The following is a 9,348-nucleotide window of genomic DNA, read 5'->3' on the forward strand; positions in this document are numbered from 1 at the left end:
TCCGGTATGACCTACTAGATTGTATGTTGGTTTGTACTTAGTACTATTTAGAAAATTTTAGAATATTTCATTCAATTATTCACAAAAGTCCTCATTGTAGGTGAATAAAGATCAAATTAGAAAATGAGGTCAAAAGGTATAAAAGTATGGGTCTCCAATCCAGGAAAAGAAGCATTCTTCCGTAAACTAACGACATGAAGGGGGAATAATCATACAACGTGTAGCTTGGGAAGGAGGCCCATGATACCACCTATCCCCCACTTCCAGACCATTTGCACCAACAAAGTCTATAGTTTCATTTTCCAACCCATTGGCATTCTCTCCTTCCTTTGCTATAATTTTATTTTTTAGCTCTGACTTCTAGAAACCAGCGGAAAACCCTGTTACTAAAAGTGTCACTCTCACAACAACTACAGGGTTTGACATGGATTTCTTCCTTTACTAGCAGCAATCATAATTGCATTTGCAGCAATCTACCATTTCCAAAGATAGAAAGGGAATGGCCTTCATTATCTTCATCATCATCATTGATAGTATTTTCATAGGGCTTTAAGTTTTTGCCAAGTGCTTTACATATAGTATCTCATTTGTACTTCACGACAACCCAGTAAGGTAGGTGATATTAATATCTCCATTTTACAGGTAAGGAAACTAAGGCTGAGATAAAGTGGCCTACCTAGAGTCTGACTGCTAAAAATAGTCTGAAGCAGGCTGTGAACTTAGGTCTTCTTAACTACAGGTCTAGCGCTCTACCCACTCTACCACTTAGCGGTCATCGTGGCCTGAAAGGTGGATAGGCAATGCTACCAACCACAGAATGTACCAGTGACCTTGCTAGTCCAATAGCATGATTGGAAAGCTGTAGCTTTACCTTAACACACCCCTACTCCAATGTAACACATCATCATGTGGAGGGACCCTATTACCAAAATCAAGGGGAAAATGGTCATTGTCAAGGGGCAAGAACTCTGAATGGCCAGTGTGAAGCTTTTTTTTAATGTTTCTAGTTGTGAGGCAGAATCTTAAAACTATACAAAAGAGAATTGTTATATTATGCTCTTAATTGAGGATAAAGGAGGATTGGTTTCCATTTTAGGAATTTGGCAGGAAGGATATTTGAGCTTCAGAAGGCAATAGAAAGCAAAACTACTTCCATCCTTCTTCCTCCTCCCTTTGCACTCCCTACCACCACTACCACCACTACCACCACCACCACCACCACCACCACCACTGCTACCACCATACACACACTTCCAAAACAGCACAGTGGACGGAATGGTTGGTTATCTGTCAAAGGGTAAGGGATGTAGAGATCCCACTAAACAACAGCAACAGGATGACCTATAAATCCTAAGAACCTGATCTGAAGACCTAGATCCCATTCCAAGGCCTTGTTTCCAGCCTACCTGTAGTAACACCACCAACCTATTGAGGGTTGATGAATAATGGTTCAGAAGATTTAACTGCTGCAGAGGCCTATGGGACTTGCTTTTGGCAGTCTCTTTGTTGCATCTTAGCATACCCTAACTCAAGGTTAATTACCCTGCCAGGTCTTTGCCTTAAGGATCAAAAGAGGTAACATCTTTAACGTCAGTGGTAAATTTTAAAGCCTATGTAAATGTCTAGGTTAGAAAGTACGGCATAATGAGAAGAGTGCTCTATTTGCATGGAGCCAGTAGAGACCTGGGTTTGAATTCTGCCTTCAATACTTCGTGACCATCTGAAAACAGAGATAATAATATCTGAAGCACCTATCTCATGGACTGTTGTGAAAGTCAGAGATGAACTGAATGAGACAATGTGTGTAAAGAATATTATAGACTTTACTGGCAACAGTTTTAATTATCAAATGAGATAACAACAGAGAAAAGATTTTGCAAAAGTCTATTATAGGTCTATGTTCATACTACCTACTGTTGTTGTTAATATAATAATTAACCTCAACTTGTATTCCTGCAATATCTGCTTTCTTTGTCCCTCTTCAATCTAAGAACCCTCATCCCAAGACAGATGGTACCTCTTGTTTCTTATTTTCATGAGGCATTTTAGGTATGTGTCCACTCAAGCCAGATTGCATAGTGCCCAATTCCGTGGCTATGAGAGACCAAACTGTACATGTTTACCTGCTATTGGTTATGGCCACCACCCTGAAGCACCATTAGCCCATTCTGAATGCTGATTGATTGGAGTAGTAATTGTGATTCTTCCTTGAAACTTTATAAAAAAGCTGAAACTGTAGTCATCTACTCAGATCACCTTAACCTGGACAGTCCATTTTGGCCACTACTTGTATGAAGTGAAGATGCCCCAGTATGGATCTGGAACCTCCTCTTGTCTTGGTCACTTGCCTCTCCTTGGGCATTGGTGTGCTCCATGCTTGTGGTATGTTCCTGGCCAGACTCATGCCTAGGATCCTCAGACTTCTCTATCTGTCTCCCTATGCCAACCTAAGCTAGAAATAAAAATGACTCACTGTGACTTTTTTCCTCTTGAATTTCCCCATCAGAATTTGGTCTGGCACAGTTTCTGGATCTGTTTGGAGGAATTTGAGTGGGAGGACAAAGTTCGTTTACATTTTTTCCTGTTCCTCTGCCATCTTGGCTCTACCTCCTTCTGCAAAACTTCTCAAAAATGTTGTGTATCTAATGCTACTTGCTCATTTATCACCTTCCCAACCCTTTGCAATAAAACTTCATTCCTCCTTCACCTCTCTAAGATTGCTGTCTCAAGGGTCACTAATGACCTAATTTCTAAATCATAGAATTTAGAACTTGAAGGTACCTTAGAGATCATCTTATTCAATCATTTCATTTTACGGATTAGCAAACTGAGGCTCAGACAGATTAAAATAGTTGCCCAAGGTCACACAGCTAGAAAATAACAGATGAATATCTTTTGTCAATTCTCAATTTCCTTAACCTCTTAACAAAACTTTCCTCCCTTAGCTACTGTTATCAAACTCTGTACCACTTCCTACCTTTCTAACCATGCCATTTTCTATTTATTTCCTCCTCATTCTCTTTCTAACCCCTTAATGTAGGTGGTCCCAAAGGCTTGTTTGGGGCTATAATCTCTTCTCTATAGATTTTTTTTCATGCAGCAATCTTGTTCAACCCTATCACTATCCCTATGCGGACAACTCTCAAATCTACAAACCCATTTCTGACTTCCGAGAGCCAGAACACCCTCTCCATGTGCCTATACTCCATCTAATTCATGCCCCTCATTTTACAGATACTGAAACCCCTGCTTTCCCAGGTTGTCGTAAGGATCAAACGAGATAATGTTAACAAAGCACTTTGCAGACTTTAAAATGTGATATTAATGCTGGCTATCATTATTGCCTAATAATCCTTTATGGATCATAAGACCATAGATTAGGACCTCTGACACCAAATTCCTATTTTATCCCACAGAGATAGCTTTTAATTCATAAAATTTTTGAAAAAGAATCTGAGATTTAAAAGTTTACAAATAGAGGAAGTAACTAACACATTGGTGTGAATAAGTTTCCTGGTAAAGAGAAGAAGAGAAACTAAGGACAAGGAAAATGCATAATATCTGGTCCTTTCCTCTTTCAGTAGAGTTTAGAGAGTAGGAAGCTGCTGCTGCTAGTGCTGCTGCCTAAAATGGGGGTGGGGTGGGAAGGGAGGCAGATGCCAATGAAAAGATAAATGTCAGTGCCTGCACAATTTTATAGCAGACCAATCCTGTTATCCTCATCTTCTCTGGGACAAATAGAAATTGCAGACTATGTATAAAGGTATTTCATGATCTACAGGGTCATCTGTGCTCTTCTTTAGTGAGCCGAATGTGTATACATTGACCACCGGGCCTCCTTCTGCTGCCATGTTGAATTGAAGTCGATGATGGAAGCCATACACATGGAAATCTTGAAAGAGTAACAACTCCTGCTGTCAGTCCTTTAACACCAAATTTTGGAGGATGGACCCTTGAAATAGTGCATTTCTGTAAGTGGAAAAAACAACAATAAAATGGATGGTCCTCTGCTTTTCATTCATGGTTACCTTTCCTTAGCTTTTTTATGAGTCTATATGCTACAAGTATTTCATTAACTAGGGAAAAGCCAGGGCCTTGGTAATGCATACCTAGTAACAGTATTAATTACAGTAGCCCCTGGTTAGCATGAGTGATTCCTGTAAGAAGGTGACCTGACTAGTATCTAAAAACACTCACATGTCTCTGCTGTGTTGATGGAGGGCAGGATGTATAACCTTTGACCAAGCAAGTGGTAACAATGTTGGTCTTTCTGCAAACAACAGTTGAAAGAATTAAAGTTAAGTCGGTCACCAAGTAGATTGCATTTAGGGTCACCTATAAATCTCTCTGAAGCATTTACCAAAATGTTTACTTTTCTTAGTAATTTAAAACGAATGGGAAAGACCTTGCAGCTAAACTCAGGCTTACAAATTTTGTTCATTCTCTTGCAGAGGTTCATGGTTTTATCTTGGGATTTTATTTGACCTTCTTGCTTTACAATTACTGAGACACTTTTCTTCAACTTGGCATAGCCTGTGATTTATCAATATTCTTCTACTTTAAAATGTATTTTTGCTTCTTTTGCTGATAAAACTGAAAGTCATTTGAACCCCACTTAACTCCCCTCAATCCCCAGCCTTTTGCCCATTTCACACTAAACCAGAAGGTTAATTCCCAGAGAAAAGAATCTTACTGCTCTCCTTCAGATGTAACCCTCAAGTGTTGTGACTTCTAAGGCTATTACTCATAAGCCTCCATCCAGTGTGTCCCCAAAATAAATCAACCAGTTGATATCAATTAGCTTTTACAAAGCAATGTTTATTGAGGCATAGCAAAACAGAGAAATTGTTAAAAGCTTATGGAAGTGATTGTTGGAAACTAAAAATAAATTAATAAACAAGAAAATAATAATAATAATAAAAAGAAAAATAAATAAATAAAAACCAAAAAACCAAAAATTGCAAAAATATGTCCCAAACTGGGGCCACATTCTTTCCCTGTGTATACAAAAATGTCTGAGAGCTCCATCCTAAAGTAGTTGATGCAAGACATTCTTCCCAACTCTACAGCATGCTCTCCCTTCTGCATGCACTCAAGATTTTGAGGAGAATAGGTTTAAAATGGAAATACAAAAAGAACGAGGCACTACGTAGGGCTCAGGGGTACCATACAATCACTGGCTCTCAGAATCCCCACCAAGTTCACTTCAGGTAGAAGGTGATGGTGATGAATGAAACAGTTCCTAGCTCAGCAGGGCGGGCTCCTTGTAGGGTTCGGTATCTCAGATTATGGGACGAAACCACTTCTTGACTGGGGCAGGCAGGACACTTGTCTATTGCAGCAGTTTGTTGGTGGATCTGGTGGATGCTGCTGCTATGAGCTCTGGTTGCCAGCAGGACCTTTCTAATGGATCTGATTAACTCATCAGTCACCTGAGCACTCCCTCTCAAAATCCTCATTCACCAAGATCAGGAAAGAATAAACATGAAAATAAATGCATCTGCTTACAGATACATGGTGACTGCCCATGCAATACCTTCCCTCACCCCATCCTCCCACCTTGCAGTTCACAGCAATCTTCCTCATTTGAGAAGTGTCAGAGAAGAGACTGATAGATTCCATTCCACTCTTTCTTCCAACTCAGCCTCTCTGAGTCATCTGTCCTTCTAGCCCTAAAGGCAATCAGAAGACTTTTCATCCCTTCCTTCCATTACTCATGGCCATAAGGAGGATCACCAAGCCTCCATGTGTTGGATTGGAGCCAAGCAGGGAAAATCTGGGCATTCTTTGTATGACCCACCAAGAGTGGCAAATCTAAGCATGCTCTTAGGGCTGCCCCACCTCACACCACCCACACATACATCTTACACATTTTTCAGGGATCTGCATATAAAGACGACACTCAATTTCCTTACAGGCTAAAGAAGAGACAAAGAAAATCTGTTTTGTATACACAAAATGGGGGTGGCTGGGTGGCACAGTGGATAGAGCACTGGGCCTGGAGTCAGGAAGACTCATCTTCTTGAGTTCAAATCTGGCCTCAGACATTTCCTAGCTATGTGACTCTGGGCAAGTCACTTAACCTGGTTTGCCTCAGTTTCCTCATCTGTAAAGTGAGCTGGAGAGGGAAATGGCAAACTATTCCAGTATCTTTGCCAAGAAAACCCAAAAACAGGATCAGGAAGAGTCAGACGTGGCTGAAAGTACTGAACAACAACAACAAATTCACAAAATACATGAAGTATCAATGATTTAAGCAACAGTAGGATTGTGGGAACACCCTCATAGCCTTAGAGTGTGCCCTAGTGCAAAGAACTGGGATCCAGAGTACCTGGGTTCACATCCTGTCTCTACTTCTTACTACCCTGGGTAAGGGATGACATCTCTGTGCTTCAGTTTATTGATCTTTAAATTCAGATTATTGAACCAAATGACTTCTGATATCCCTTCCGTCTCTAAATCTATGATCCTATGATCTATCTATGACTTAGCAGAGAGGTCCCAGGAAGTTGTCTGAGGTGCACAGAGTTTAAGTAACTTACCCAGAGTCACAGAGCTAGAATCAATCTAGGTCTTCCTGACTCCAAGTCCAGCAATTCATCCACTGGTCCATGCTGCTGCCATGTTCCATCGGGTTTTTTTTAAAGTTCTTTTGTTTTCAACTTCTTTTTTAATATCATTCAGATTTACTTTTGCAATGTCACCAGAAATCTCAGGGGAAGAAAAAAAAAACTCAACTCTTTGGTCTGTGTTCATATTTATAGCTATTTTATTTGGATTTTTTTCCCCTTTTTGGAGGGGATTGGAAATGGGGTTTGGAGGACGGCAAAAATAAAGAGAGCTTTAGAAAGTAGGTTAAAACCAAGCAAAAAAGAAAATGTAAAAGCAACTATAGAACCAATATTTGACTTCTAATTTCCTCCCTTTCTTCAGTGGTTAACAGGTTGTGCAAATATTGAGGTTTTTTTGTTTTGTTTTGTTTTTTTGTACAGCAACTCTGAATTTTTCTCTTCCTCACAAGATGTACCAACATGGACCAGGGAGGCATAAATCAACAGCTGCTCCTTGATAACTTATATCAAGGAAGCTCAGTTAGAATAATGCTTCCTATTTTGACACTGTATCATGTCATTCTTTTTAAGCAATGTATTGATTTTAAAATTGGCTTCCTGACTTTTAAGTAAGTGTCAATTCTTTTTTTTTTAATGAAATTGCTTTCTACTGGGTAGTCAAGCTCACCTCCCTTGAGGAAAAACAAAGGAGTTCTGGCTCCTCCCCAGAGAGCCACTCCATTGGACCATGGAAGATGATCTTAACATTTCCCCTCACCTTGAACTTCAAAATAATAACTGTAGTTCTAGACTTTGTATTAATTTCACTGGAATTGCTCATTTAACTGGTCTCTGCTCACATGTATTTCAGGGGGCAAACACTGCAAAAATTTTCATAAATGCAATTCTGTCAGCATAGCATCCTGTCTCAATGTCTACATCCTGTCCCATTTCCTCTTGCCTCAATATTTCATTGGCACTCACAACTTGACATCAGTTCTTCCAAACCAGTTTGGAAAACTGCTTGGTTCCAGAAGTCTGTTGGGTTTTAATTTGTAAGCTTTTGTTATGTAAAAGGCCATATTACTTTTCGAGACTACTCTTGCCTTCAGTCTCTATCTGGAATGACTTTCTATCAGACAACATGGTTTGCTTAAACCCTTTATTAACAACATTTAGACTTCAACTCTTTTTTTTTTTTTTGCTTTTCAATGAGGCAATCAGGGTTAAGTGACTTGCTCAGGGTCACACAGCTAGTAAGGGTCAAGTATTTGAGGTCGCATTTGAACTCAGGTCCTCCTGACTCCAAGGCCAGAGTTCTATCCACTGTGCCACCTGGCTGCCCCCAGACTCCAACTCTTGACTGTACCTTTTCTTCTTCTTTTTTTTTGGCTAGGCAATGGGGTTAAGTGACTTGCCCAGGGTCACATAGGTAGTAAGTGTTATGTGTCTGAAGCTGGATTTGAACTCAGGTCCTCCTGAATCCAGAACCGGTGCTCTATGCACTTCACCACCTAGCTGCCCCCTTGACTGTGCCTTTTCATTGGTTGTCCTCCATGCTTGGAATTGTCTCCCTCCTCACCTCTGCCTCCTGGTTTCCCATGCTTCCTTTAAAACTCAGCTCAAATCTTGCCTTATTTATGCAAAAATCTTTTCAGAGTCCATTCCATACCCACACAACACTTCTCCATGATAGTACCTTCCCTCTGAGATTACTTTTCATTTACAATCTGTATTTCTATATATCTTGTGTGTACAATTTTTTGCCTGCTATCTCATCCATGAGAATGTAAGCTCCTTGAGGTCCAGAACAATGTTTTGGCCTTTCCTTGTAGCCCTAGTGCTTAGCCTAATATCTAGAGGCAGCCAGTTTAGTTTAGTGGATAGAGTGCTAGGTCTAGAGTCAGGAAGACTGGAGTTCAAATCCGGCCTCAGATGCTTATTAGCTGTGTGACCTTGGGCAGGTCACTTAACCTCTGTTTGCCCTAATCCACTGGAGTAGAAAATGGTCAACCGTTTCAGTGTCTATGCCAAGAAAACCTCACAGGCAGAATGGTCCACGGTGTTGAGAAGAGTTAGACACTACTGAACAAGTGAGCAACACAGGGCTTAATGACTGACTGGTAAAGTTTCCAGTTACAGGAACTCACCAAGAGTCCTGTGTCCAATGGACCACAGGAATGAGAGTTGGAAGGAAGCTTAGAGATCATCTATCCCAACCCACCTCATGTTATAGATTAGAAAACGGAGGCTCACAATGGTGATGTGATTTGCTCGGGGTCACAGAGTCGACAGCTAAGCCCAAGTCCTCCTGTCCCCAATCCTGTGCTCTCTCCTCAATACTGGTCCCACAATTAGCATTTGTAATAGGGGTCAGATTGAAGTCCAGATAAGTGACTGTTAAGTCAGCCATGAGTTTTGATCATGTGTGTGTATGTAATTCTGTGTATGTGACATATGTAACCACATCTAACTTCAACAGTAAATACATGTACAGGCGATCACTAGTAAAGACATAAATGCTTGTATTAAATAGCATACACACATAGTCCTGGATTTTGTAAGGGATCTTACTGTACAAGCCCTCTTTCCACCCTCTCTATGTCTATGTATATGGATGAGATGACTAACACCTACTGGTTTTTTAGGCACAAGCCCATTATGAGTTCTGTGTATAACCCCCCAGCCAGCTATTAAACATTTACTAGTACACCACTCCCTGCTACTAAAACATCTCTTTCCCCCATTTCACAATCTCTGCCTAGGGGCCTTTGGCCTTCACAATTGGTTTAGGGAT

Source organism: Vombatus ursinus, unplaced genomic scaffold, assembly GCF_900497805.2.
Source record: "Vombatus ursinus unplaced genomic scaffold, bare-nosed wombat genome assembly UNPS02014779.1, whole genome shotgun sequence".
Taxonomy (NCBI): domain Eukaryota; kingdom Metazoa; phylum Chordata; class Mammalia; order Diprotodontia; family Vombatidae; genus Vombatus; species Vombatus ursinus.